We start from the raw sequence: 27495 nt of genomic DNA, 5'->3' as shown, positions 1-27495 counted from the left end.
GTAGAAATTGTGGAATGGGAGCCTAAACTGCTGTGTAAGCCTTCACCAAAAATACAATAAAATATTATTTGAAAAAATATCGATTGGTCATATATGTGTGAGTTTATTTCTGGACTTACAATTTTATTCCACTGGTTAATTTGTCTATTATTATACCTGCACCAGACTCTTTTGATTATTGTAGCTTTATAGTATGTTTTGTTATTGGGTATTGTGAGTCCTCCTACTTTATTCTTCTTTTTCAAGATTGTTTTGATAATTCACCACTCCTCTGCAGTTCCATATAAATTTGAGGTTTACCTTTTCCATTTAGGCAAAGAAGCCTGTTAGAATTTTGATGGGGGTTTCACTAAATCTATAAATTGGTTTGGGTAACATTGACATTTTAATGGTATTAAGTCCTCCAATTCAAACACAGAATACCCTTTCACTTACCTAGGTCTTCTATATTTTCTTTCAATAATGATTTGAATTTTCAGTGAACAAGTCTTTCACTTCTTTAGTTAAATTTCTTCTAGGTGTTTTATTCTTTTAGATGGTATTATAAATAAGATTGTTTTCTTAATTTACTTTTCAGAATGCTCATTGCTGATGTACAGAAACCTGACTGATTTTTGTGTGTTGACCTTGTATCTTGCCACTTTGATAAATTGCTTCATTAGCTCTAGTAGCTGTTTTGTGGATCCTTTTTAGTTTTTCTGTATATAGGATCATGTCATGAGCAAAAAAAATAATAATAATTTTACTTCTTCTTTTCCAATTTGTATAGTTTTGTTTCTTTTTCTTGCCTAATTACTGTCTCTAGGACTTTCAGTACAATATTGAATAGCAGTGGTGAGAGCAGACCTGCTTGTGTTGTTTGTGATCTTAAGGGGAAATCTCTCAGTCTTTCTACATTGAATATGATGTTAGCTGTCCATTTTTCATAAATGCCCTTGGCCACTGCTCCCTCCCCTGCTTTTGAAGGCTACAAGTCTGGCAGGAACACAGTTTCAGTCTTTTAGGCTGCCTCTAAAAAAAAAAAAAAAATTTTTTTTCTAGACCGGTCAGAATACACTTCCTGAAGAGTCCACTAGCAAGATCTGTCCAATTTTTTTTCAGAGACAGTGTTTGTAGTGATCGGGGCCCTTCCCCCTGAATGGGAAAGCTGTTGGTTGACCAGGGCTGTAGCTGTTGCTGTCTGTCTGCAGGGCCTAGAGGGGGAGGGGCAGAGCCACCCTGAACAGTCTGTCTGAGAGATCTGTGCTATTAGTTTCGGAGCCAGAGATGGAGGCCCTTCCTTGTGCACAGGAGAGGTGTGCGTTGGCTGGTGGTGAGGGGCTGCTGCCGGACAGCTGGAGCCCTCAGACTGTTGTGCCAAAAGGGTGAGGGGCAGAACCATGGAAGAAGCACTTTTCCTACCATAGGATTCAGTTCAGTTTGCCACTCTTGCTGCCATTTTTTGTACACTATTTCAGAGTTCTTACAGGGCCGAATACAAGGTTCTAGTTGCTTTTATTGGTATTCTTTTGGGAAGGTTTGGGATCTTAGATCCCAGAATTCTCCGGTGTTGATAGTCTTGGGGTGGGAAGGCTATATTCGTTTTCTAGGGCTGCAGTAACAAATTACAACAAAGTGGGTGGGTTAAAACAACAGGAACTTATTCTCTCACATTTCTGGGTGTCAGAAATCTGAAATCAAGGTGTCATCATGATTGGTTCCTTTTTGAGACTCTGAGGGAGAATTTGGTCCAATTCCTCTCTCCTAGCATCTGGGGGCTGCCAGCAATCCTTAGTGTTCCTTGGCTTGTAAACTCATCACTCCAATCTTCCTTTTTGCACGTGGCCTTCTCCTCCCTGTGTGTCTTCTCCTTTTCTTTCTCTTTTAGGAACACCCATCATTAGACTGAGAGAACAGCAAGATCAACCAGGATGATCTCATCTCCAGATTCTTAAGTTAATTAAATCTTTAGAAATCTTTTTTCCAACATATCTTTTGGGGGTGGGGGCTATCAATCAACCCACTACAAAAGACTTCTAAAATAAGACATAAAGGAAAAGACTCATAAATTTTATCTTATTTTAATTTTCATTCCCATGAACACTGTTATTGAGAATCTTTATATGTTTGTCATTTTATTTTTTCCTTTTGATTAATACCTGTTTATATCCTTAGTCATTTATCTACTAAATTGTTTCTCTTTTTTACTGATTTATGGAAATTTCTATATATGTGTGTGTGTGCGTGTGTGCGTGTGTAGCTGTCATTGTTGTTAGGTGCCATCAGGTCAGTTCCAACTCATAGCAACCCCAGGTACAACAGAATGAAACACTGCCTGATCCCTCACCATCCTCGAAATCCTTGCTATATTTGAGCCCATCTTTGTAGCCACCATGTCAATCCATCTAGTGTCCAAAGTATGTGAGACAAAGTCTCGCCATTCTCGCTTCTAAGGAGCATTCTGGCTGTACTTCTTCCAAGACAAATTTGTTTGTTCTTCTGGCAGCCCACGGTATAGTCAATATTCTTCATCAACACCATAATTCAAAGGCATCAATTCTTTGGTCTTCTTATTCATTATCTAGCTTTCACAGAAAATGAGGTGATCGAAAATACCATGGCTTGGCTAAAAGCTTTTTAACATTTTAAAGAGGTCTTTTGCAGCAGATTTGCCCAATGCAATATGTCCTTTGATTTCTTGGGTGCTGCTTCCATGGGCGTTGATTGTGGATCCAAGTAAAATGAAATTCTTGACAGCTTCAATCTTTTCTCCGTTTATCATGATCTTGTGAGGATGTCCAGTTCTGAGCACTTTTGTTTTCTTTATACTCAGATGTAATCCATAATAAAGGCCGTAGTCTTTGATCTTCAGCACGAACTGCTTCAAGTTCTTGTTCACTTTCAGCAAGTAAGGTTGAGTCATCTTCATATCACAGGTTGTTAAAGAGTCTTCCTTCAAACCTGATGCCGCATTCTTCTTCATATATAGTCCAGCTTCTCAGATTATCAGCTTAGCACACAGACTGAATAAGCATAGTGAAAGAATACAACTTTCCTGATTTTAAACCACAGAGTATCCCTTTGTTCTGTACCAAAAACTGCCTCTTGGTCTATATACAGGTTCTTCATGAGCACAATTAAATGTTGGAATTCCTGTTCTTGGCAATGTTATCCATAATTTGTTATGATCCACACAGTCAAATGCCTTTGCATAGTCAATAAAACACAGGTAAACATTTTTCTGGTATTCTCTGCTTTCAGCCAAGATCCATCTGACATCAGCAATAATATATGTCATTCCACATCCTCTTCTGAATTCAACTTGAATTTCTGGCTGAATCTTTCTCTTAGTTCCAGTAGTTTTCTTGTGGAGTCTTCAGGGTTCCCTATCTATAGTGGAATACCAGGAAGGTCGCCTTTGGTAGAGAGGTTTCAGCTGAGCTTGCAAACTAAGACAGACTAGGGAGAAGGAACTAACAGTCTACTTCTGAAAACTTAGCCAGTGAAAACCTTCTGAATATCAGCGGAACACTGATATAGTGCCAGAAGATGAACCCCTCAGGTTGGAAGGCATTCAAAACTCAACGAACGGATGCAGTGCTGGAGGTACTTGCTCATCTATGCCAAGAAATTTGGAAGACAACTACCTGGCCAACTGACTAGAAGAGATCCATATTTGTGCCTATTCCAAAGAAAGGTAATCCAACAGAACGTGGAAATTATGGAACAATATCATTAATATCACACTCAAGTAAAGTTTTGCTGGAGATCATTCAAAAGTGGTTGCAGCAATACACTGACAGGGAACTGCCAGAAATTCAAGCTGGAATCAGAGGATGTAGAACAAGTGATACCATTGCTGATGTCAGATGGATCTTAGCTGAAAGCAGGGAATACCAGAAGATGTTTACATGTGTTTTATTAACTATGCAAACAAGGCATTCGACTGTGTGGGTCATAACAAACTATAGTTAACATTAAGACAGATGGGAAGTACAGAACACTTAATTGTGCTCAGGAGGAACCTGTACATAAACAATAAGGAATTTGTTCAAACAGAACAAGCCGATATTGTATGGTTTAAATCAAGAAAGGTATTCATCAGGGTTGTATCCTTTCACCATACTTACTCAATCTGTATGCTGAGCAAATAATCCGAGAAGCTGGACTACAAGAAGAATGCAACATCAGGATTGTAGGAAGACTCATTAACAACCTTCGATATGCAGATGACAAAACCTTGCCTGCTGAAAGTAAAGAGGGCTTGGAGTAGTTACTGATGAAGATCAAAGACCACAGCCTTCAGTATGGATTACACCTCAACATAAAGAAAACAGAGATCCTCAGAGCTGTACCAATAAGCAACATTATGAAAAACGGAGAAGAGATTGAAGTTGTCAAAGATTTTCTTTTTCCACAATCAACACCAATGGAAGCAGCAGCCAAGAAGTCAAATGACACATTGCATTGGGCAAATCTGCAGCAAAAGGCCTCTTTAAAGTGTTGAAAAGCAAAGATGTCACCTTGAGGAGCCAGGTGTGCTTGACCCTAGCCATGGTATTTTCAATCGCCTCATATGCATGTGAAAGCTGGACAATGAATAAGGAAGACCAAAGAAAAATTGATGCATTTGAATTATGGTGTTGGTGAAAAATATTGAATATACCATGGGCTGCCAGAAGAACAAGCAAATCTGTCTTGCAAGAGGTACAGCAGGGATGCTCCTTAGAAGCAAGGTTGGTGAGACTTTGTCTCACATACTCTGGATGTGTTATCAGGAGAGATCAGTCCCTGAAGAATAAGATCAGGCTGGTAAAGTGAGCATCATCGAAAAAAAGAGGAAGGCTCAAGCATAACAAGGATTTGAGGCTGGCACAGGACTGGGCAGTGTGTCTTTCTGCTGTACGCAGGGTCACTAAGAGCCTGAGCCAACTCAACAGCAGCTAACGACAACAAAATGTGCAGTATCATATCATCCATGAATAGGGATGTAAATTGACCTTGGAGTACTGCCCTTGCTGTGTCCCAAAGGTTCTAGTATGATATGTTTTCATTCTCATTTGATTCTAGGATTTTTTTTAGTCCATTTTTTATTTCTTCTATTATTCAGTAGTTTTGAAGTAAGGTGTTATTCGGTTTCCATGTATTTGACTCTTTTTCCTTGCTCTTCCTGTTATTAATTTCTACTTTTATGGCATTGTAATCAGAGAAGATGATTTGTATTATCTCAATTTATTTTTTATTTTTTTAAGGGCTGCTTTGTGGCCTAAGATGTGGTCTATTCTGGGGAATGTTCCTTGTGTGTTGGAAAAGAATGTATACTTTGCTGATATTTAGTGAAGTGTTCTGTATATGTCTATGAGGTCAAGTTTGTTGACTGTGGTCTTTAGATTTTCTGTATCTTTGTTGAGTTTCTTTCTAAATATTCTGTCCTTTACCAAGAGTGATGTGTTGAAGTCTCCTACTATTATTGTGGAGCTCTCAATTTATCTTTTCAGTACTGTTAGTTTGTTTTATGTATTTTGGAGCCCTGTCATTGGGTGTGTAGATATCTATTATAGTTATGCCCTTGTGGTGGATTGTCCCTTTAATCATTATATAGTGTCCTTCCTTGTCTTTTATGGAGGATTTTGCCTTAAAGTCTATTTTATCCCAGATTAGTATTGCCACTTCTGCTCTTTTTGGTTTCTGTTTGCTTGACATATTTTTTTCCATCCTTTGATTTTTAATCATTTTGTGTCTTTGTTTCTAGGGTGTGTCTCTTGTAGACAGCATATAATGGGTCTTTTTTAATCATTTTGTCACTCTCTGTCTATATATATGTATATATCAGCATGATTATTAATAGGTGTGAGCTTATTGCTGTCATTTTGTAGTGTTTTTTTTGTGGTGCTGACATTTTCTTTGTTCCTCTTACTCTCCTGTGCTAAGTTTGTTTTGGTGGGTGAAATTTCTTTTCATTTCTTTTGTTTTTGTAGCTTTTGTGTTTACAGATACTTTGTTTTTCTTTTATATTTTGATAAGAAAGTTTGTTAACTTTTGTTGTGGTTACCTTGAAATTTACGCCAATCTTCCTAAGTTTGAAGCAGTCTTTTATTACTTGATATCACCTTGACTTCCTCTTCATATGAAAGTTCTATACCTACACCATAAATTACTCCTTTTCCTATTCTGGCATTGTTGTCATTTACAGATTGATATCTCTGGTTCCCTGTTGTAACTCTTTTAGTTTTGTGTTATACTTGAAAGCTCATTACCTAGGATGGTATCTGTCTGATGCTGTCCTTTGTCTTAGAGTCAGGTTGTTGTCTGATGTTGTTTGTTCTCTAATCGAATGACTCCCTTTAATAATTCTTTTAAGTTTGGTTTGGTTTTTACATATTCCCTTAATTTTTGATGATCTGAAATGTCCTAATTTTTCCATCATATTTGAGTGAGAGTTTTGCAGGATATATTACTCTTGGTTGGCAGGTTTTTTTCTTTCAAGGTTTTATGTATGTCATCCCATTGCCTTCTTGCCTGGATGGTTTCTGCCAGGTAATCAGAGTTTAGTCTTATTGTTTCCTCTTTGTTTGTGACTTTTCATTTTTCTCAAGCTGCTCTCAGGATTTTTTCTTTGTATTTGGTTGTGGTGAGTGTAATTATGATGTGTCTTGGTGACTTTCTTTTGGGGTCTATACTATATAGAGTTTGTTGAGCTTCTTGGATGGTTAGTATGATGGTTAAGGTTGTGTGTCAACTTGGCTGGGCCATGATTCTCAGTGGTGTGACAGTCATAGGATGTTGTGATCATTTCCATGATGTGATTTGATGTGATGTGATCATCTCCATGATGGGATCTGCTGTGAGTAGCCAATCAGTTGAAAAGGAGTTTCCTTGGGCATGTGGCCTGCATTGAATATAAGTGGATATTCTGGCAAGGCTTGAGGGCTTTTGCTCATTCTGGATCCTGCAGCTGACTCCTGTTTGTCTGACCTCCAGTTCTTGGAACTTGAGCTAGCAGCTTACCTGTGGTCTTGCCTGCCGATCTTGGGATTCATTGATCTTCTAAGACTGTGACCAAAATTCTGACTTCTGACCTGTCAATCTTGGGTTTGCCAGCCCCTGTGGCTACATGAATGAGGAGAAGCCTCTGTCTTGACCCATGGACTTGGGACGTTGCAGCTCCTAAATCCGGGTGAGCCATTTCCTTGATTTTTTTTATGTATAGATATATATTTATACACTTTACTGGTTTAGCTTCTCTAGAGAACCCAGCCTAAGACAGTTAGCATTTTATCTTTCATGATATTAGGGAGATTTTCTGTCAGCAAATCTTCAAAGATCCTCTCTGTGTTTTCCATTTTCTCCCCCTGTTCTGCAACTTCAAGCACATACAAATTTTTGCTCTTGATTTTATCTCACATAGTTCTTAAGTTTTCTTCGTATTTCTTCATTTTTTCTGATTTTTCCTCAAACAAAGTGGTATCCAAGGATTTGTCTTCAATTTTGCTGATCCTATATTCCATTGTTTCAAATTTGGTCCTAAAATCTTTTGCTGCACTGTCAATTTCTGATTTTTTTGTTTATTTTTTGTACTTCTAATTGCTGTTTTTGTAGGATTTCTAATTGTATATTTTGACATTTTGTTCTGGTATCATTTTCCTGAATTCTTCCATTGCTTTGTCTGTATTTTCCATGATTTTGTCTATTTCTTTCCTTAGTTTTGCCTGTGTTTACCTTGATCTCTCTCCTAATCTCTTGTGCAGCCCTCGATATTAGACTTTTGAATTCCCTACCAGGTAGTTCCAGTCCGTTTTCTTCTATGGGATGGTCATTTGGTGTTTTATTTTGGTTGTTACTTGAGCCATCCTGTCCTGTTTTGTTTTTTTTTTTGTTTTTTTTTTTACGTTTCAATATTGTCTGCTCTGTCTGAGATATTCAGGAGTTATTTTCTTGTTTGTTAATTGTAGGTTTGTTTGTTACGTCCTGGTTTTTTGTTTTATTTGTTATTTTCTGGGAGGGACAAGATGGGCATGCTTTGTTCCTTGCTTATCTGTGGGCATGATAGTTCTCACCATCTTGTCAAGATGGGCAGGGCTGGTCACTCAGGTATGGTGCAGCAGGGCATGTCCAGTTGGGAGGGAGAAGGTCAGGGATGGGTCATTTGTCTGCAGCACAAACCAGTGTTAGCAAGTCAGGTCTGGGGGCGGTGTGGTTGGGTGGGGCCAAGGAATAGAGGTTCATGCCGGCCCTTCATGTGGGTGCAGCACTCAGTGTTGTAGAATGGGGGCAGTGCAGGGCCTGGGGTTTTAGATGTCTGTGCTGGTGTCATTTGGGGGCATAACACTAGGGGGGTGGTGTCGGTTGAGGTATGAGTGTCCACAGATCTGCACCAGTGCCATTCACGGGCACAGCACTTGGTGGGGCAGGGCCAGGGGGCAGCACAGGGTGGGTCTGGGTGTCTAGAGATCCATGCTGGTACCACTTAGAGAGGGGTGTGATGCTCAATGGGGCGACCTGGGGGGCTCATAGGCCATGGTCTGGGAGTCTGGAGGCTCACACTGGTGCCACTTAGGTGTGTGGCACTTGGCGGGGCAGGGCCATTTATAGTGCAGTCCAACGCTGTAAATCTTTACAGAAGCAGATTGCTACATCTTTCTCCCTCAGAGCAGCTGGTGGATTCAAACAAGCGACCTTCCAGTTTGCAGCTAAATGCTTAGCCACTGCACCACCAGGGATATATAAATCATAAGAAAAAGACAAACAACTGAATAGAAGAATGACAAAGGATATGAAGAAGTATGAACCAAAGGAAGAAAAAATGACAAATAAACACATATTCAACGACATTAGTGTTCATGGGAATGAAAATTAAAATAAGATACCATTTTGCATGTACCCATTAGATTCACCAAAATTAAAGTTTAATAATATCAACTATTGGTAAGGGTTGGGGGACTGGGGCCTTTCATACATTACTGGTTGGTGTAGATTGTTTAAATGACATTTTGACTGTATCAAAATTTCAAATACCTATTTCAAAAACACCCCTATGCATTCACAAAAAGACATATATGTATGTTCACTGAAGCCCTGTTTTCAAGAGTTCTACCTGGAGACAAACTAAGTGTTCGTCAATAGAAGAATGACTACCTAAACTCTGGAATATTAGATAGATCTCTCTATGTAACAACATTAATACATCTTCATAGGTGAGTAAAGCAATCTGCAGAATAGAATGTAACTATAACATTGTTTACAATAAAATAATCCACAGAAAACAATATTACATATTTTATATCCATTTCTACATATATATGTGTAAAGAGTATGGGTGCCTATTTGTATGTCTTCAACGCACACCCTAACTCTAACTCTCCTCTCTGACACCAACTACAAGTGGAGTACTTCTTCCTCTAACCCTAACCACCAGAGCTAGGTCAGATCTCACAAGTTAAAGTGCATAGTTCTCCAGACTGTCAAGTCTGCCCAAAACTTCAGATGCCAAATATAAGCTTACGGGTCCCCATGACACCTTCAGTTCTGACCTAAAAAAAAAACCTTCAGTTCTGACCTACTCACTACAAATTCAGGGATTTCCATTACCCCTGAGGCTCAATAATTCACTAGAATGACTGACAAAAAACCGGTAAAGCACTATACTTACAATCATAGTTTTATTATAGGAAAAAAGGATAACAAATGAAGAAACACGTATGGTGAAGTTTGGAAGGGTTCCCAACGCAAAGCTTCCATGTTCCCCAAAGGTATGCATTACCTTCCCAAGCACCAATGATTTCCACCAATCAGGATGCTTCAGTTCTTAAGGAGAATTTTCAAATCACTGGTCCAATGCATATTTTCATTATAAAACCAAACCCAGTGCCATCAAGTCGATTCTGACTCATAGCAACCCTGTAGGACAGAGTAGAACTGCCCCGTAGAGTTTCCAAGGAGCACATAGTGTATTCGAACTGCCAACCCTTTGGTTAGCAGCCATAGCACTTAACCACTGCACCACCAGGGTTTCTTTTTTCATTATAGGAGTGAATATTTAGGGGAATTCCTAAAGTCCCTAAATTCCTAAAAGCCCTAATGTGCATTGACCCCACATTCTCCAACCATCTAAGCAGGGCAATGCCCAAGCATAGGGCTCATCACTAGGGTTAGGCTCTCCTATGGTGCTGTAATTGGATCCTCCACATAATAAAAATACATATCCATGGGGAGCACAAATAATCCTGTTTCCAGTAACATTATCTGGGAAAGGAATAGTTCTGTTAACTTGCTCAAGCCATTTCAGTAAGAGAATTGTCACAAATGGGTAATCATCCTAATCTCACTGGGCTCCAGAGTTTAGTACAGAGGTTATTAGGATCTGTCTGGCTTCCACTTAGACAATACGGCAATTGAGTTGCATGCAGGGACAAGGTATTGAAATATCTAGGGGAATCAGCAGTTCGGATCAAGATATCAGTTTGGCAATACTGTAGTAATCTACTAAAACTGCCAGGTAAATCTCTACATCTGTAACAATTCAGTATCCAGTCTACAACATGGATTAAATTGAAACATTGTACCTGAGGTTGAGCCAACAATCCAGGGAGATATCATAGTCTGACACTTATTGTTGTTAAGTGCTGTTGAGTCAGTCCCAACTCATAGCAACCCTATGCACAACAGAACAAAACGCTGCCCAGACCTGTGCCATCCTCGCGATTGTTGCTATACTTGAGCCCATTGTTGTAGCCACTATGTCAATTCATCTTGTTGAGGGTCTTCCTCTTTTTCACTGACCCTCTACTTTATCAAGCACAATGTCTTTCTCTACGGACTGATCCCTCCTAACAACAAGTCCCAAGTATGTGAGACTTAGTCTCACCATCCTTGCTTCTAAGGAGCATTCTGGTTTTACTTCTTCCAAGACAAGATTTGTTCATTCTTTTGGCAATTCATGGTATATTCAATATTCTTCGCCAACACAATTCAAAGGTGTCAATTCTTCATTGGTCTTCCTTATTCATTGTCCAGCTTTCACATGCATATGAGGCAATTGAAAACGCCTGGCTTGGGTCAGGAGCACCTTATTCTTCCAGGTGACATCTTTGCTTTTCAACACTTTAAAGAGGTCTTTTGCAGCAGATTTGCCCAATGCAATGAGTCTTGTGATTTCTTGACTGCTGTTTCCACAGGTGTTAATTGTAGACTCAAGTAAAATGAAATCCTTGACAACATCAATCTTTTCTCTGTTTATCATAATGTTGCTTATTGGTCCAGTTGTGAGGACTTTCGTTTTCTTTATGTTGAGCTGTAATCCATACTGAAGGCTGTGGTCTTTGATCTTCATCAGTAAGTGCTTCAAGTCCCCAGCAAGCAAAGTTGTGTCATCTGCATAACACAGGTTGTTAATGAGTCCTCCTACATTCCTGATGCCCTGTTCTTCTTCATATAATCCAGCTTCTCAGGTTATTTGCTCAGCATACAGATTACGTATGGTGAAAGGATACAACCCTGACACACACCTTTCCTGACTTTAAACCATGCAGTATCCCTTTGTTCTGTTGAAACAACTGCCTTTTGATCCATGTACAGATTCCTCATGGGCACGATTAAGTGTTCCAGAATTCCCATTCTTCACAATGTTACCCATAATTTATTATGATCCACACAGTTGAATGCCTTAGCATAGTCAGTAAGCCACAGGTAAACATCTTTCTGGTGTTCTCTGCTTTCAGCCATGATCCATCTGACATGAGCAATGATATCCCTGGTTCCATGTCCTCTTCTAAATCTGGCTTCAATTTCTGGCAGTTCCCTGTCAATATACTGCTGCAGCTGCTTTTGAATGATTTCGCAAAATTTTGCTTGCACGTGATATTAATGATATTGTTCGATAATTTCCGCATTCGGTTGGATCACCTTTCTTGGGAATAGGCATAAATATGAATCTCTTCCAGTCAGTTGGACAGGTAGCTGTCTTCCAAATTTCTTGGCATATACGAGTGAGCACTTCCAACGCTGTATCTGTTTGTTGAAACATCTCAGTTGGTATTCCATCAATTTCCGGAGCCTTGTTTTTTGCTAGTGCCTTCAGCGCAGCTTGGACTTCTTCCTTCAGTGCCATCGGTTCCTGATCATATGCTACCTCCTGAAATGTTTGAACGTCAACAAATTCTTTTTGGTATAGTGACTATGTGTATTCCTTCCAACTTCTTTTGATGCTTCCTGTGTTGTTTAATATTTCCCCTGTAGAACCCTTCAGTGTTGCAACTCGAGGCTTGAATTTTTTCTTATGATGCTTATAGCTCATTTAAAGGTAACATTAAGATTAACAATAGTTTCAGGCACAAGACTATAATTTGAGATTGGAGACACTAGTGAATCTCAATTTTCACATCCTGATCATGGACTGGGGTGACAGATCCAACATACCATCAAATCACTGGCATTGTCTACTGATTGGGCCAAATTAACAAAAGCATTTTCAGCCCGAGCCCCAGATGGAATTACCATGAAGAGAAGAACAAAGCTTAAACAGAATTTCATGTTGTACAAGTCTTACCAGGAGATTAAACCACAGTAATATAACAAAGCTAGCAGCGTTAAAATAACAAGTTATTAGGCAAAGTTCACAAATTCAGCAACATGTATATGGTCTTGTTCAGTGATTGTGGGACTAGCTGTCTACTGCAGATGTTGTCTGCTTCTGGCCCTCAGAGTGTCTCAAGGTAATCTTTAGTTCTCCAGAGGGCTAGCTAGTCACTGAGGTGTCTTGGCTTTCTTCAATCATGACAAAAGCATTCAAAGTTTGACTCTCTCCAGCTTAGCAGCACACAGGTTGGTGAGGAGGACCAGGTTACCTTAAAATTTACCTCTTTTTTTCTAAGCTTAAACCAATCTTTCATTTCTTGATATCACCTAGACTTCTCCATATGAAAGTTCTATAACTACATTATTTAGCCACTCTTTTTTGTTTTAATATTATTATCTTTTATATATTGACATCTCTGTTTCCTTATTTTCTGTGTTTTATTCACTATGAGTTGCTATGAATGGACTCGACGGCACTGGGTTTTTTTTTTAGCTTTGACTTATTTTTGTGACTTCCCTATCTGAGTTGATATCTTGTTATACTGTCCTGTTTTCTAGTCTTGAGTTGTTATCTGATATTACTGACTCTTTAGCTGAAGGACTCACTTTAGTATTTCCTGTAATTTTGCTTTTTTTAGAGAAAAATTTTTATTGTGCTTTAAGTGAAAGTTTACAAATCAAGTCAGTCTCTCATACAAAAATTTATATACACCTTGCTATATACTCCTAACTGCTCTCCTCTGCAAATGGGAGATGCCAACATAGTCTCAAGTGTCTACTCGATCCAAGAAGCTCATTCTTCACCGATCTAAAGGGAAATGTTTTCAGGCTATTTGCTTTGTATAAATGCCCTTTATTATGTTGAGGAATTCTCCTTCTATTCCTATTTTGCTGAAAGTTTTTTTTATCATGAATGGGTGTTGAACTTTGTCAGATGCCTTTTCTGCATCAATTGTTAAAATCATTTGATTCTTGTCTTTTGTTTTATTTATATGATGGATTATATTAATTGTTTTTCTAATGTTCAACCATCCCTGCATACCTGGTATGAATCCCACTTGGTCATGGTGAATTCTTTTTTTAATATGTTGTTGAATTCTATTGGCTAGAATTTTGTTGAGGATTTTTGCATCTAAGTTCATGAGGGATATAAATCTGTAATTTTCTTTTTTTGTGTGTGGTGTCTTTACCTGGTTTTGCTATCAGGGATATGCTGGCTTCATAGAATGAGTTAGGGAGTATTCCGTCCTTTTCTATGCTCTGAAAAACCTTTAGTAGTAGTGGTGTTAATTCTTCTCTGAAAGTTTGGTAGAACTCTGCAGTGAAGACGTCCAGGCCAGGGCTTTTCTTTTGGTGGGAGTTTTTTTTATTACCTTTCAACCTCTTCTTTTGTTATGGGTCTATTTAGTTGTTCTACCTCTGTTTGTGTTAGTTTAGGTAGGTAGTGTGTTTCTAGAAATTCATCCATTTCTTCTAGGTTTTCAAATTTCTTAGAGTACAATTTTTCATAGTAATCTGGTATGATTCTTTCACTTTCAGTTGGGTCTTTTTTAATATCGCCCATCTCATTTCTTATTCAAGTTATTTGCTTCCTCTCCTATTTTTCTTTTGTCAGTGGGGCCAATGGCTTATCAATTTTGTTAATTTTTTCAGAGAACCAGTTTTTGTTCTTGTTAATCCTATCAATTGTTTTTCTGTTTTTTATTTCATTTAGTTCTGCTCTAATTTTTATTATTTGCTTTCTTCTGGTGCCTGAGGGTTTCTTTTGTAGTTCTCTTTCTATTTCTTCAAGTTGTAGGGATATTTGTTTGATTTTGGCCCTTTCTTCTTTTTGGATGTGTGCATTTATTGATGTAAATTGACCTCTGAGCACTGCTTTTGCTGTGTCCCAAAGGTTCTGATGGGAAGTGTTTTCATCCTCATTGGATTCTATGAATTTCCTTATCCCATCCTTGATGCCTTCTATAATCCAGTCTTTTTTGAGCAGGATATTGTTCAGTTTCCAAATGTTTGATTTCTTTTCCCTGCTTCTTCTGTTATTGATTTCTACTTTTATGGCCTTATGGTCAGAGAAGATACTTTGTAATATTTCAATGTTTTAGATTCTACTAAGGCTTGCTTTTGACCTAATATGTGGTCTATTCTAGAGAATGTTTCCTGTGCACTAGAAAAGGAATTATTGGGTGGAGTGTTCTTTATGTATCTTTGAGGTCAAGTTGGTTGATTGTGTCATTTAGATCTTCCGTGTATTTATTGAGCTTCTTTCTGGATGTCCTGTCCTTCACCGAAAGTGGTGTGTTGAAGTCTCCTACTATTATTGTGGAGCTGTCTATCTCACTTCTCAATGCTGATAGAGTTTGTTTTATGTATCTTGCAGCCCTGTCACTGGGTGCATAAATATTTAATACGGTTATATCCTCCTGGTATATTGTCCTTTTAATCATGATATAATGTCCTTCCTTATCTTTTGTGATGGATTTAACTTTAAGGTCTATTTTGTCAGAAATTAGTATTGTCACTCCTGCTCTTTTCTGATTATTACTTGCTTGATATATTTTTTTCCATACTTTGAGTTTGAGTTTCTTTGTGTCTCTAAGTCTTGTAGGCAGCATATAGATGGATCCTGTTTTTTAATCCATTCTGCCACTCTCTATCTCTTTATTGGTGCATTTAGTCCATTTATATTCAGTCTAATTATGGATAGGTATGAATTTATTGCTACCATTTTGATGTCTTTTTGTGTGTGTTGTTAACATTTTCTTTTTCCCACTTAATTTTTTGTGCTGAGTAGATTATCTTTATATATTTTCTTTTCCTCATATTTGTTGTTGATTTTGTGTCTGCTGAGTCTCTATTTTTTTCTCGCATTTTATTTTGATGTGTAGGATAGTTTGTCTACTTTGTGGTTACCATATTATTTACCCCTATTTTTCTAAATTTAAACCTAACTTTTAATTCTTTGTATCACCTTGTCTTCCTCTCCATATGAAAGATCTATGACTACATTTCTTAGATCCTCTTTATTGTTTTAATGTTGTCTTCTTTTACATAATAACATCTCTGCTTCCCTGTTTTGAGTTTTTTTTTTTTAATCCTGATTTATTTCTGTGATTTCCCTGTCTGGGTTGACATCTGATTGTTCTGCCCAGTGTTCTAGTCTTGGGTTGATACCCGATATTATTGATTTTTTTAACCAAAGTACCCCCTTTAGTATTTCTTCTAGTTTTGGTTTGGTTTTTATCAATTCCCTAAACTTCTGTTTATCTGGGAATGTCCTAATTTCACCTTCATATTTGAGAGACAATTTTGCTGGATATATGATTCTTGGCTGACAATCTTTTTCCTTGTATTTTTTATGTAAGTCATCCTGTTGCCTTCGTGCCCACATGGTTTCTGCCCAGTAGTCTGAGCTCATTCTTATTGACTCTCCTTTGTAAGTGAATTTCATTAATCCCTAGCTGCTCTTAAAATTCTGTCTTTATCTTTGGTTTTGACAAGTTTGATTATAATATGTCTTGGTGACTTTCTTTTAAAATCTACCTTATGTGGAGTTCGATGAGCATCTTGGATAGGTATCTTCTCATCTTTCATGATGACAGGGAAGTTTCTGCCAACAAATCTTCAACAATTCTCTCTGTATTTTCTGTTATCCCTCCCTGTTCTGGTACTCCAGTCACTCATTGGTTATTTCTCTTGATAGAGTCCCACGTGATTCTTAAGGTTTCTTCATTTTTTTACACTCTTTTATTTGATTTTTCTTCAAATATATTGGTGCCAAGTGCTTTATCTTCAAGTTCACAAATTCTGTCTTCCACTTGCTCTATTCTACTCCTCTGACTTTCTGCTGAGTTGTCTAACTCTGTAATTTTATTGTTAATCTTCTGAATTTCTGGTTGCTGTCTACGGATTTTTCCTAGCTTATTAAATTTTTCAGTATGTTCCTGAATAACCTCTTTAATTTCTTCAACTGCTTTATCTGTGTGTTCCCTGGCTTGTTCTGCATATTGCCTGATTTTTTTCCTGATGTTTGAAGGGTTCTGTATATTAATCTTTTGTATTCTGCCTCCAGTAACTCCAGGAAGACAGTTTCACCTAGAAGATCCCTTAATTCTTTGTTTTGAGAGCTTGTTGTGGCGATCATGGTCTGTTTCATTATGTGACTTGATATTGACCGTTTTCTCCAAGCCATCTAAAGGTTATCGTATTAATTTATTTTATGTTTGCTTACTATATCTTAGCTCCTTGCTTTGTTTTGTTTTGATATGCCCAAATGGGTTACTTGAGTGAGCTAGCTTGATTATATTCACCTTTGCAGCTCAGACGTCCTGTCTTCAGATGGCTAGAACTGTTATCAGGTGTATCAGTCTAGGAGTCCATTCACTTTTCTTGTATGAATTCAGCTTAGGTGTCCAGGTAGCTGATCATCAAGTGTGTGGTACCGGCTCTGTTCTACAGTCTTAGAGGGGCAAGGGTGATTGGTGTAGGTACCAGTATCTGATTGCAGCAGGGGGTCACGCTCTGAACAAGCAGGGGGCTGAGAATCATCCCCCAGGTGTCTCTCAGAAATGAATGTCCCTCTTCCCTAGAGTGTACAGGTGGGGGGATTCTGCCAATGGACCATAGGTACACAATGTTTTTGGTTGTAAGGACTGGGAGGTACCAGTTATCCCCGGACCCCTGTCACAGGTGTCTGGCTGACCTGAGTGAAGCCAGCAGTCCTTAGACCCCATGTATAGGTAGGCGAGGACCCTGTTTAATAGGCAAAGTGGTGTCAAACATGAAACACCCACCTCTCCACCGCACAGCTGAAATAGTTGTAGTCTGCCAACAAGGGCCTATTCTCCTGAAATAAGCCCACACGGGTCCATGCAGAGCAGAAAGGTATTCAAAGTCTATGGACCATTTATGCCTAGACAGGAGCTGCTTCTGTTCTGAGCTTCCCTGGTTAGTGGAGCTGGCAAATTATGTTTTCCCCCAGTTGCGAATTTATTCCTTCTGCAGGGCCTGAAGGATGGCTCTAGTAGCTCAACAGGGCCTATAACAGGCCCAGAGAAGTGATCAGCTGTTGAAGCCAGCTTGGGAGCTAGGGGCGCTGTAAAATATATGCAAGTACTGAGCTTTTGCCAAGAGCACCATTTTTGTCCGGTTCCACAGATGTTAGTAGGCTGTGTGGCTGGCTGCTTCTCCCTGAGGAAACCGCGGCTGAATGCTACTACCAGCCTGCCACCGGCACTCCTGGGAATGGTGCCTGAGGCCTCCAGCAATTCAGGTCCGGTAACTCCTCTCCGCTTCCGAACTGTCTCTTCCTCTCCCTGCCCCTCAGTTCATTTTCTAACCTTGCCTTCGATGTTCAGGGCTCCTAGCTTGTCATAAATATACTCATTTCTCTTGTTTTTTTTGACCTTTGTTGTAAGAGGGCTCGCCAGAAGCATCTGTCTATTCCACCATCTTGGCTTCACCTCCTGGTTTGGTTTTTACAAATTCCCTCAACTTCTGTTTATCTGGAAATGCGCTAAATTCACTTTCATATTTGAGAGACAGTTTTGGTGGATATATAATTCATGGCTGGCAGTTTTTTTCCTTCAAGGCTTTGTATATGTCATCTCATTGCCTTTTTGCCTGCATGGTTTCTATTGAGTAGTCAGAGTATAGTCTTATTGTCTCTCCTTTGTAGGTGACTTTTCATTGATCCCTAGCCGCTCTTAAAATTCTCTCTTTATCTTTGGTTTTGACAAGTTTGATTATAATATGTCTTGGTGTCTTTCTTTTGGGATCTACCCTGCATGGGGTTTGATGAGCTTCTTGGATAGATATCTTCTCATCTTTCACGATATCAGGGAAGTTTTCTGCCAACCAATCTTCAAAAATTCTCTCTGTATTTTCTGTTATTCCCCCCTGTTCTGGTACTCCAATCACTAGTAGGCTATTCCTCTTAATAAAGCCCCACATAATTTTTAGGGCTCCTTCATTTTTTTTAATTAATTTTTATTGTGCTTTAAGTGAAAGTTCACAAATCGGGTCAGTCTCTCCTACAAAAATTTACATACACCTTGCTATACACTCCTAACTGCTCTCCCTCTAATGAGATAGCACAGTAGTTCCCTCTACTCTCCTCTTGTTCATTCAGGTAGCTTCTGGTCCCCTCTGCCCTCTCATCTCCCCTCCAGACAGGAGATGCCAACATAGTCTTCATGTGTCCACTTGATCCAAGAAGCTCATTCTTCACCAGTATCATTTTCCAATGCTATTCCAGCCCAATCCCTGTCTAAAGAGTTGGCTTTGGGAATGGTTCCTGTCCTGGACTAACAGAAGGTCTGGGGTCCATGGCCTCCGGGGTCCTCCAGTCCCAGTCTGACCTTTAAGTGTAGTCTTTTTACGAGAATTTGGGGTCTGCATCCCACTGCTCTCCTGCTCCCTCAGGGGTTCTAAGTTGAGTTCCCTGTCAGGGCAGTCATCGGTTGTTGTGGGGAAACCATCTAGCTCTTCTGGTCTCAGGCTGATGTGATCTCTGGTTTATGTGGTCCTTTCTGTCTCTTAGGCTCATAACTACTTTGTGTCTTTGGCGTTCTTCCTTCTTCCTTGTTCCAGGTGGTTCGAGACTAATTGATGCATCTTAGATGGCCGCATGCTAGCAGTTAAGACCCCAGACACCGCTCTGCAAAGTAGGATGCAGAATGTTTTCTTAATAGATTTTATTATGCCAATTGAATTAGATGTCCCCTGAAGCCATGGTCCTCAAACCCCTGATCCTGCTACACTGGCCTTTGAAGTGTTGAGTTTATTAAGGAAATTTCTTTGTTTTTGGTTTAATCCATTTGTGTTGACCTCTCCTGTATTGTGTATTGTCTTTCCCTTCACCTAAAATGAAACTTATCTGCTATCTAATTAGTGCATATCCCTCTCCCTCGCTTCCTCCCTGCTCCCCCTCATAACCAACAAAGAATATTTTCTTCTCTGCTTAAACTGCTTCTCCACTTCTTATAATAGTGGTCTTATACAATAATTGTCCTTTTGCAATTGGCTGATTTCACTCAGCATAATGTCTTCCAGATTTCTCCATGTTATGAAATGTTTATGAAATGTTTCGTGGATTCAACATTGTTCTATATCGATGCGTAGTATTCCATTGTATGAATGTGTCATAGGTTATTTATCCATTCATCCATTGATGGGCACCTTGGTTGCTTCCACTTTTTTGCTATTGTAAACAGTGCTGCAATGAACATGGGTGTGCATATATCTGTTCGTGTAAAGGCTCTTATTTCTCTAGGATATATTCCAAAGAGTGGGATTGCTGGATCATATGGTAGTTCTATTTCTAGCTTTTTAAGGAAGCGCCAAATCAATTTCCAAAGTGGTTGTACCATTTTACATTCCCGCCAGCAGTGTATAAGTGTTCCAGTGTCTCCACAACCTCTCCAACATTTATTATTTTGTGTTTTTTGGATTAATGCCAACCTTGTTGGAGTGAGATGGAATCACATTGTAGCTTTGATTTGCGTTTCTCTAATGGCTAATGATCGTGAGCATTTCCTCATCTATCTGTTAGCTGCCTGAATGTCTTCTTTAGTAAAGTGCCTGTTCATATCTTTTGCCCATTTTTTAATTGCGTTATCTTTTTGTGGTTGAGTTTTAGCAGAATCATGTCAATTTTAGAGATCAGGCACTGGTTGGAAATGTCATAGCTGAAAACTTTTTGCCGGTGTGTAGGTAGTCTTTATACTCTTTTGGTGAAGTCTTTGGATGAGCATAGGTGTTTGATTTTTAGGAGCTCCCAGTTATCTGATTTCTCTTCGGCGTTTTTAGTAATGTTTTGTATTCTGTTTATGCCATGTATTAGGACTCCTAAAGTAGTCCCTATTTTTTCTTCCTTGATCCTTATCGTTTTAGACTTTATGTTTAGGCCTTTGATCCATTTTGAGTTTGTTTTTGTCCATGGTGTGACGTATGGGTCTTGTTTCATTTTTTGCAGATGCATATCCAGTTATGCCAGCACCATTTGTTAAAGACGGTCTTTTCCCCCATTTAACTGACTTTGGGCCTTTGTCAAATATCAGCTGCTCATATGTCAATAGATTTATATCTGGATTCTCAATTCCATTCCATTGGTCTGTGTGTCTGTTGTTGTACCAGTACCAGGCTGTTTTGACTACTGTGGTGGTATAATAGGTTCTAAAATATGGTAGAGTGAGGCCTCCCACTTTGTTGTTCTTTTTTCAGTAATACTTTACTTATCCAGGGCCTCTTTCCCTTCCATAAGAAGTTGGTGATTTGTTTCTCCAACTCATTAAAAAATGTTGTTGGAATTTGAATCAGAATTGCATTGTATCTACAGATCGATTTTGGAAGAATAGACATTTTTACAATGTTAAGTCTTTCTATCCATGAGCAAGGTATATTTTTTCACTTATGTAGATTGCTTTTGGTTTCTTGCAGTAGTGCCTTGTAGTTTTCTTTGTATAAGCCTATTACATCTCTGGTTAGATTTATTCCTAAGTATTCGATCTTCTTGGGGGCTACTGTAAATGGTATTGATTTGGTGATTTCATCTTTGATGGTCTTTTTGCTGGTGTAGAGGAATCCAACTGATTTTTGTGTGTTTATCTTTTATTCCGATACTCTGCTGAACTCTTCTATTAGTTTCAGTAGTGTTTTTGAGGATTCTTTAGGATTTTCTGTGTATAAGATCATGTCATCTGCAAATAGAGATACTTTTAATTCTTCCTTACCATTCTCGATGTCCTCTATTTCTTTTCCTAGCCTAATTGCTCTGGCTAGGACCTCCAGCACAATGTTGAATAAGGGTGGTAATAAGGAGCATCCTTGTCTACTTTCCATTCTCGAGGGGAATGCTTTCAGAATCTCTCCATTTAGGATGATGTTGTCTGTTGGCTTTTTCTAAACGCCCTTTATTATGTTGAGGAATTTTCCTTGCATTCCTATTTTGCTGAGAGTTTTTTCATGAATGGGTGTTGGACTTTGTCAAATGTCTTTTCTGCATCAATTGATAAAATCATGTGGTTCTTGTCTTTTATTTATATCGTGGATTGCATTAATTGTTTTTCTAATATTGAACCATCCCTACGTACATGGTATAAATCACACTTGCTCATGGTAAATTATTTTTTTGACACGTTGTTGAATTCTATTGGTTACAATTTTGTTGAGGATTTTTGCATCTATGTTCATGAGGGATATAGGTGTGTAATTTTCTTCCTTTTTTTTTTTGAGGTGTCTTTATCTGGTTTTGTTATCAGGGATATGCTGACTTCATAGTATGAGTTAGGGAGTATTCCATCCTTTTCTATGCTTTGTAATACCTTCACCTTTAGTAGTAGCGGTGTTACCTCTTCTCTGAAAGTTCAATAGACCTTTTCAGTGAAGTCGTCAGGGCTAAGGCTTTTTTTTGTTTGGAGTTTTTTGATTACCTTTTCAATCTCTTCTTTTGTTACGGGTCTATTTAGTTGTTCTACCTCTGTTTGTGTTAGTTTAGGTAGGTAGTGTGTTTCTAGGAATTCATCCATTTCTTCTAGGTTTTCAAATTTGTTAGAGTACAATTTTTCATAGTAATCTGGTATGATTCTTTTAACTTCAGTTGGGTCTGTTGTGACATGGCACATCTCATCTCTTACTCAGGTTATTTGTTTCCTTTCTTGTATTTTAGTCAGTCTGGCCAATGGTTTATCAATTTTCTTAATTTTTTCAAAGAACCAGCTTTTGGTCTTGTTAACTCTTTCAATTGTTTTTCTGTTCTCTAATTCATTGCATTCTGCTCTAATTTTTATTATTAGTTTTCTTCTGGTGAGTGACAGTTTCTTTTGTTGCTCTCTTTCTATTTGTGCAAGTTGTAGTGACAGTTCTTTGATTTTGGCCCTTCTTTTTGTATGTGTGCATTTATTGATATAAATTGACCTCTGAGCACTGCTTTCCCTGTGTCCCAAAGATTCTGATAGAGAGTGTTTTCATTCTCATTGGATTCTATAAATTTTTTATTCCTTCCTTAATGTCTTCTATAACCCAGTCTTTTTTGAGCAGGGTATTGTTCAGTTTCCAACTATTTGATTTCTTTTCCCTGGTTTTTCTGTTATTAATTTCTACTTTTAAGGCCATATGATCTGAGGAGATGCTTTGTAATATTTCAATATTTTGGATTCTGCAAAGGCTTTCTTTATGACCTAATATGTGGTCTATTCTAGAGAATGTTCCATGTGCACTGGAAAAGAAAATGTACTTCACAGCTGTTGGGTGGAGTGTTCTGTATATGTCTATGAGGTCAGCTTGGTTGATCGTGGCAATTAGATCTTCCATGTTTTTATTGAGCTTCTTACTGGATGTCCTGTCCTTCACCGAAAGTTGTGTGTTGAAGTCTCCTACTATAATCTTGGAGGTGTCTGTCTCACTTTTCAATGCTGTTAGAGTTTGTTTTATGTATCTTGCAGCCCTGTCACTGGGCACATAAACATTTAATATGGTTACATCTTCCTGGTAAATTGTCCCTTTAATCATTATGTAGTGTCCTTCTTTATCGTTTGTGGTGGCTTTAACTTTAAAGTCTATTTTGTCAGAAATTAGTATTGTCACTCCTGCTCTTTTTTGATTGTTATTTGCTTGATATATTTTTTTCCCATCCTTTGAGTTTTAGTTTGTTCGTGTCTCTAATTGTAAGGTGTGTCTCTTGCCGGCAGCATATAGCTGGATTATGTTTTTTTAATCCAATCTGCAACTCTCTGTCTCTTTATTGGTGCATTTAGTACATTTACATTCAGAATCATTATAGATAGGTATGAGTTTAGTGCCATCATTTTGATGCCTTTTTTTGTGTGTTATTTCATTTTTCCACTTACTTTTTTGTGCTGAGTTTTTCTTTGTAAATCGCGTGTTCCTCTTTTTCATTGTAGTTGATTTTTTTTTTTTTGCTGAGTCCTTATGTTTATCTTGCTTTTTATTTTGAAGTATGGAATTGTTAGTCCTCTCTGTGGTTACCTTAATATTTACCCCTATTTTTCTAAGTAAAATCCTAACTTGTATCATCCTATATCGCCTTGATTTCCTCTCCATATGGAAGATCTATGCCTCAAGTATTTAGTCCCTGTTTATTGATTATTGTCATCTTATTGATTTTTGTCATCTTTTACATAATGACATCAATGATTCCCAGTTTTGAGCTTTTTTTAAATTAATCTTATTTTGTTTTTGTGATTTCCCTATCTGAGTTGATATCAGGACGTTCTGTTCTGCGTCCTTGCGTTGTTGTTGATATCTGATATTATTGATTTTCTGACCAAAGAATTTCCTTGAGTAATTCTTGTAGCTTTGGTTTGGTTTTTGCAAATTCTCTAAGCTTTTCTTTATCTGTAAATTACTTAATTTCACCTTCATATTTGAGAGAGAGTTTTGCTGGATATATGATTCTTGGATGGGAGTTTTTCTCCTTCAGTGCTCTATATATGTCATCCCATTGCCTTCTTGCCTGCATGGTTTCTGCTGAGTAGTCCGAACTTATTAATTCTCCTTTGTAGGCAACTTTTCGTTTATCCCTGGCTGCTTTTAAAATTTTTCTCTTTATCTTTGCTTTTGGCAAGTCTGATGATATGTCTCGGTGACTTTCCTTTGGGATATCTATCTTGTATGGTGTTCGATGAGCATCTTGGATAGATATGCTTTCATCTTTCATGATGTCAGGGAAGTTTTCTGCCAACAGGTCTTCAACATTTCTCTCTGTATTTTCTATTATCTCTCCCTGTTCTGGAATCCCAATCACAAGCAAGTTATTCTTTTTGATAGAGTCCCACATGATTCTTGTTTTTTTTTTTTAACTCTTTTATCTGATTTTTTTCAAATACATTGGTGACAATTGCCTTATCCTCTGTCTCCTCAATTCTGCATTCCAATTCCTCAATTCTGCTCCTCTGACTTCCTGTTGAGTTGTCTAATTCTCTAATTTTATTGTTAATCTTTTGAATTTCTGAATGCTGTCTCTCTATGGATTCTTGCAGCTTATTAAATTTTTCACTATGTTCTTGAATAATCTTTTTGTTTTCTTCAACTGCTTTATCTGTGTTCCTTGGCTTTTTCTGTAGATTGCCTTATTTCATTTCTGATGTCATCCCTGATGTCTTGAAGCGTTCTGTATATTAGCCTTTTATATTCTACATCTGACAATCCCACGATTACATCTTCATCTGGGAAAGGTCTTGATTCTCTGATTTGGGGGGTTGTAGAAGCAATCGTGGTCTGCTTCTTTATGTGATTTGATATCGACTGCTGTATCTGAGCCATCTATAAGTTATTGTAATGATGTATTTTATCTGTGCTCACTGAGTCTTATCTTCTTGTTTTGTTCTTTTTCAATACACCCAGATGGGCTACTAGAGTGCACTAACCTGATTGTTGGAGACTTTGAGTCACTTATGTCCTGCTACCAGATTGTTAGAGCTGTTACCAGTATATGAGTCTATGAGTCCATTTACTATTCTTGAATAGAAACAGCTCAGGTGTCCTGATAGTGGGTCACCTAGTGTGTAGTGTAGGCTCTTACCTACTATCTTGGAGGAGTAGTGGTGGTGGTTGTATGCACTGGTTTCTAGTAGTGGCAGTGGGTCATGCTCTGAGGAGGGCAGGGTGCTGACAGCCTTCCCCCAAGTGCCAGTGAGGAAGGAACGTCTCTGTTCTCTAGAGTGCTCTGGTGGATGGGCTCTGTAGCTGTACCTTAGGCACCCAATGCTTGTACCTCTAAAGACTGGTAGACACCACTATCCTCAGACTACTTCTGCAGGTGGCTAGGTGGTGTAGATGGAGCCTCCGCCCTCAGTTCCCTGCTGTGGGTCCGTGAGGGCTCTGCGTAATAGGTAGAGCGGTAATCAGACCTCTGAAACCAGCCTCTCCACTGCTCAGCTGAAGCAATTACAGTCAGACCTCTAACAGAATTGACTTTGCATTATAATATGCACCTGGTTCTATGTAGGTGTGAAAGCCGAAGACTGTGGATCTCTTATGCCTGGATGGAGTTGTTTCCGTTCTGATCTTCCAGTTTAGGGAAGTTAGGAAAGGATTTTTTCCTCTGATTTTTAATTGCTGCTTTTTCCAGGCCAGGAGAATGGGTTAGAGGGGGAAAAAAAGCAGAGGACTTCTCTCTCTGGCCCAGGGAATTCGAATGTTAATGAAGCCAGCTGGAGGCAGGGAGGGGAGGGATCAGATAGATAGGAGAGAGTAGTGAGGTAGAATAGACAAAATCATTTATCTTGTGTGGTGAGGGCGGTTTTATCTGAGATTCCAGAGCGGCATGTAGCCTGTGTGAGCTTCCTGGGTCCCCAGTGAGATTGCCCCAGGGTGTTAGGGCTGTGTCCCGTGCTTGCCTTGTCTCAGGAAGCCAGGATCAGCCCCACCACACTGGCAGCAAAGCACCACACCAAGGGCTCAGGGCTGGGGTGCTGTGCGCTGGGCTCTGGAACCAGCCGCTGCTTCAGCACGGTCTCTCTCTCCCCTGTCACTCGGGTCGATTCCTTAGTTCTGTGTTTGATGATCAGGGTTCATAGATTGTCATGTATGTAATCGATTCACTTGTTTTTTTGAGTCTTTTTTGCAAGAGGGTTCAGCAGAAGCTTCTGCCTAGTCAGCCATTTTGGTCCCGCCTCCTGGTTCCTTCATTTTTTAAAATTCTTTTGTCTGATTTTTCCTCAAATAAATTGGTGTCAATTGCTTTATCTTCAGTCTCACTAACTCTGATTTCCATTGCCTCAATTCTGTTCTTATGGCTTTCTAGTGAGTTGTCTATTTCTGAAATTTTATTGTTAATCTTTTGGATTTCTATTTGCTGTCTTTCTACGGATTCTAGCAGCCTGTTAAATTTGTCATTTTGCTCTTGTATAAAAAAAAATAGCCTTCCTAAATTCCTCTCTTGCTTTGTCTGTGTGTTCCTTGGCTTGGTCTGTATTTTGCCTGATCTCCTTCCTGATCTCTTGAAGATCTCTGTATATTAATTCTTTTGAATTCTACCTCCAGTAATTCCAAGATCTTATCTTCCTCTGGGAGGTTCCCTGATCCTTTTGTTTTGGTCACTTGTTTGAGCCATCATGGTCTGCCTCTTTATGTGATTTGGTATTGACTGTTGTCTCTGAGCCATCAGTAAGTCATTATATTTACTTATTCTATGTTTGCTTACTGTGTCCTAGTTCCTTGTTTCATTTTGTTTTGATATGCCCAAATAGGCTGTGCATGTAAACTACTTTGATTTTTGGCATCTTTGAAGCTCTCATGTCCTTTTACCAGGTGGTTAGAGCTGCTATTAGGTATTAAGCCCAGGATTCCACTTACTTTTCTTGTGTGGATTCAGCTCAGGTGTCCAGGTCATTGGTCACTGAGTGTGTGGTGCAGGCTCTTGCCTATGGTGCTAGACAGACAGGGCTACGTAGGGGTGATTGGAGCAGGCACAGGTATCTGGGTGCAGTAGGGGGTTATGTTATGCGCTGAGCAAGGGAGGGGGCTGATGGCTGCCACTGAGTGCCTAAGTGGGAGGCTTGTCCCTGTCCCCTAAATCATGTAGGTGTGTGGATTTTTCAGCCAGACTTTGGGCACCCAATGCTGTTGAGTGTTAAGAACTGGGAGGCACCACTTATTCTCAGACCCCTTTTGTGGGTGGCTAGGTGGAGTCGGTGGAGCCACCAGTCCTCAAGCCCCTGATGTGGGTAGGTGAGGACCCTGCTTAATGGTAAGGGTGGTGTCAAATGTCATGAATTTGCCACTCCCCCTTAGCTGTTGCAGTTCAAAATAGGCTTCAGGTATATACCCTGTTGTACTATGCTAATGAGGGCCTATGCTAATGAGGGCCCACACAGGTCCAGGCAGAGATGAAAGGCATTTGAAGTCCATGGATCCCTCATGCCTGTGCCTAGGCAAAGTGGTAGTGACTGCCCTGATTTCCTGGCTTAAGGGAGCCAGAGGTTT

Source organism: Loxodonta africana, chromosome X (genome assembly GCF_030014295.1).
Source record: "Loxodonta africana isolate mLoxAfr1 chromosome X, mLoxAfr1.hap2, whole genome shotgun sequence".
Taxonomy (NCBI): domain Eukaryota; kingdom Metazoa; phylum Chordata; class Mammalia; order Proboscidea; family Elephantidae; genus Loxodonta; species Loxodonta africana.
This window is presented reverse-complemented; position numbering follows the sequence as displayed.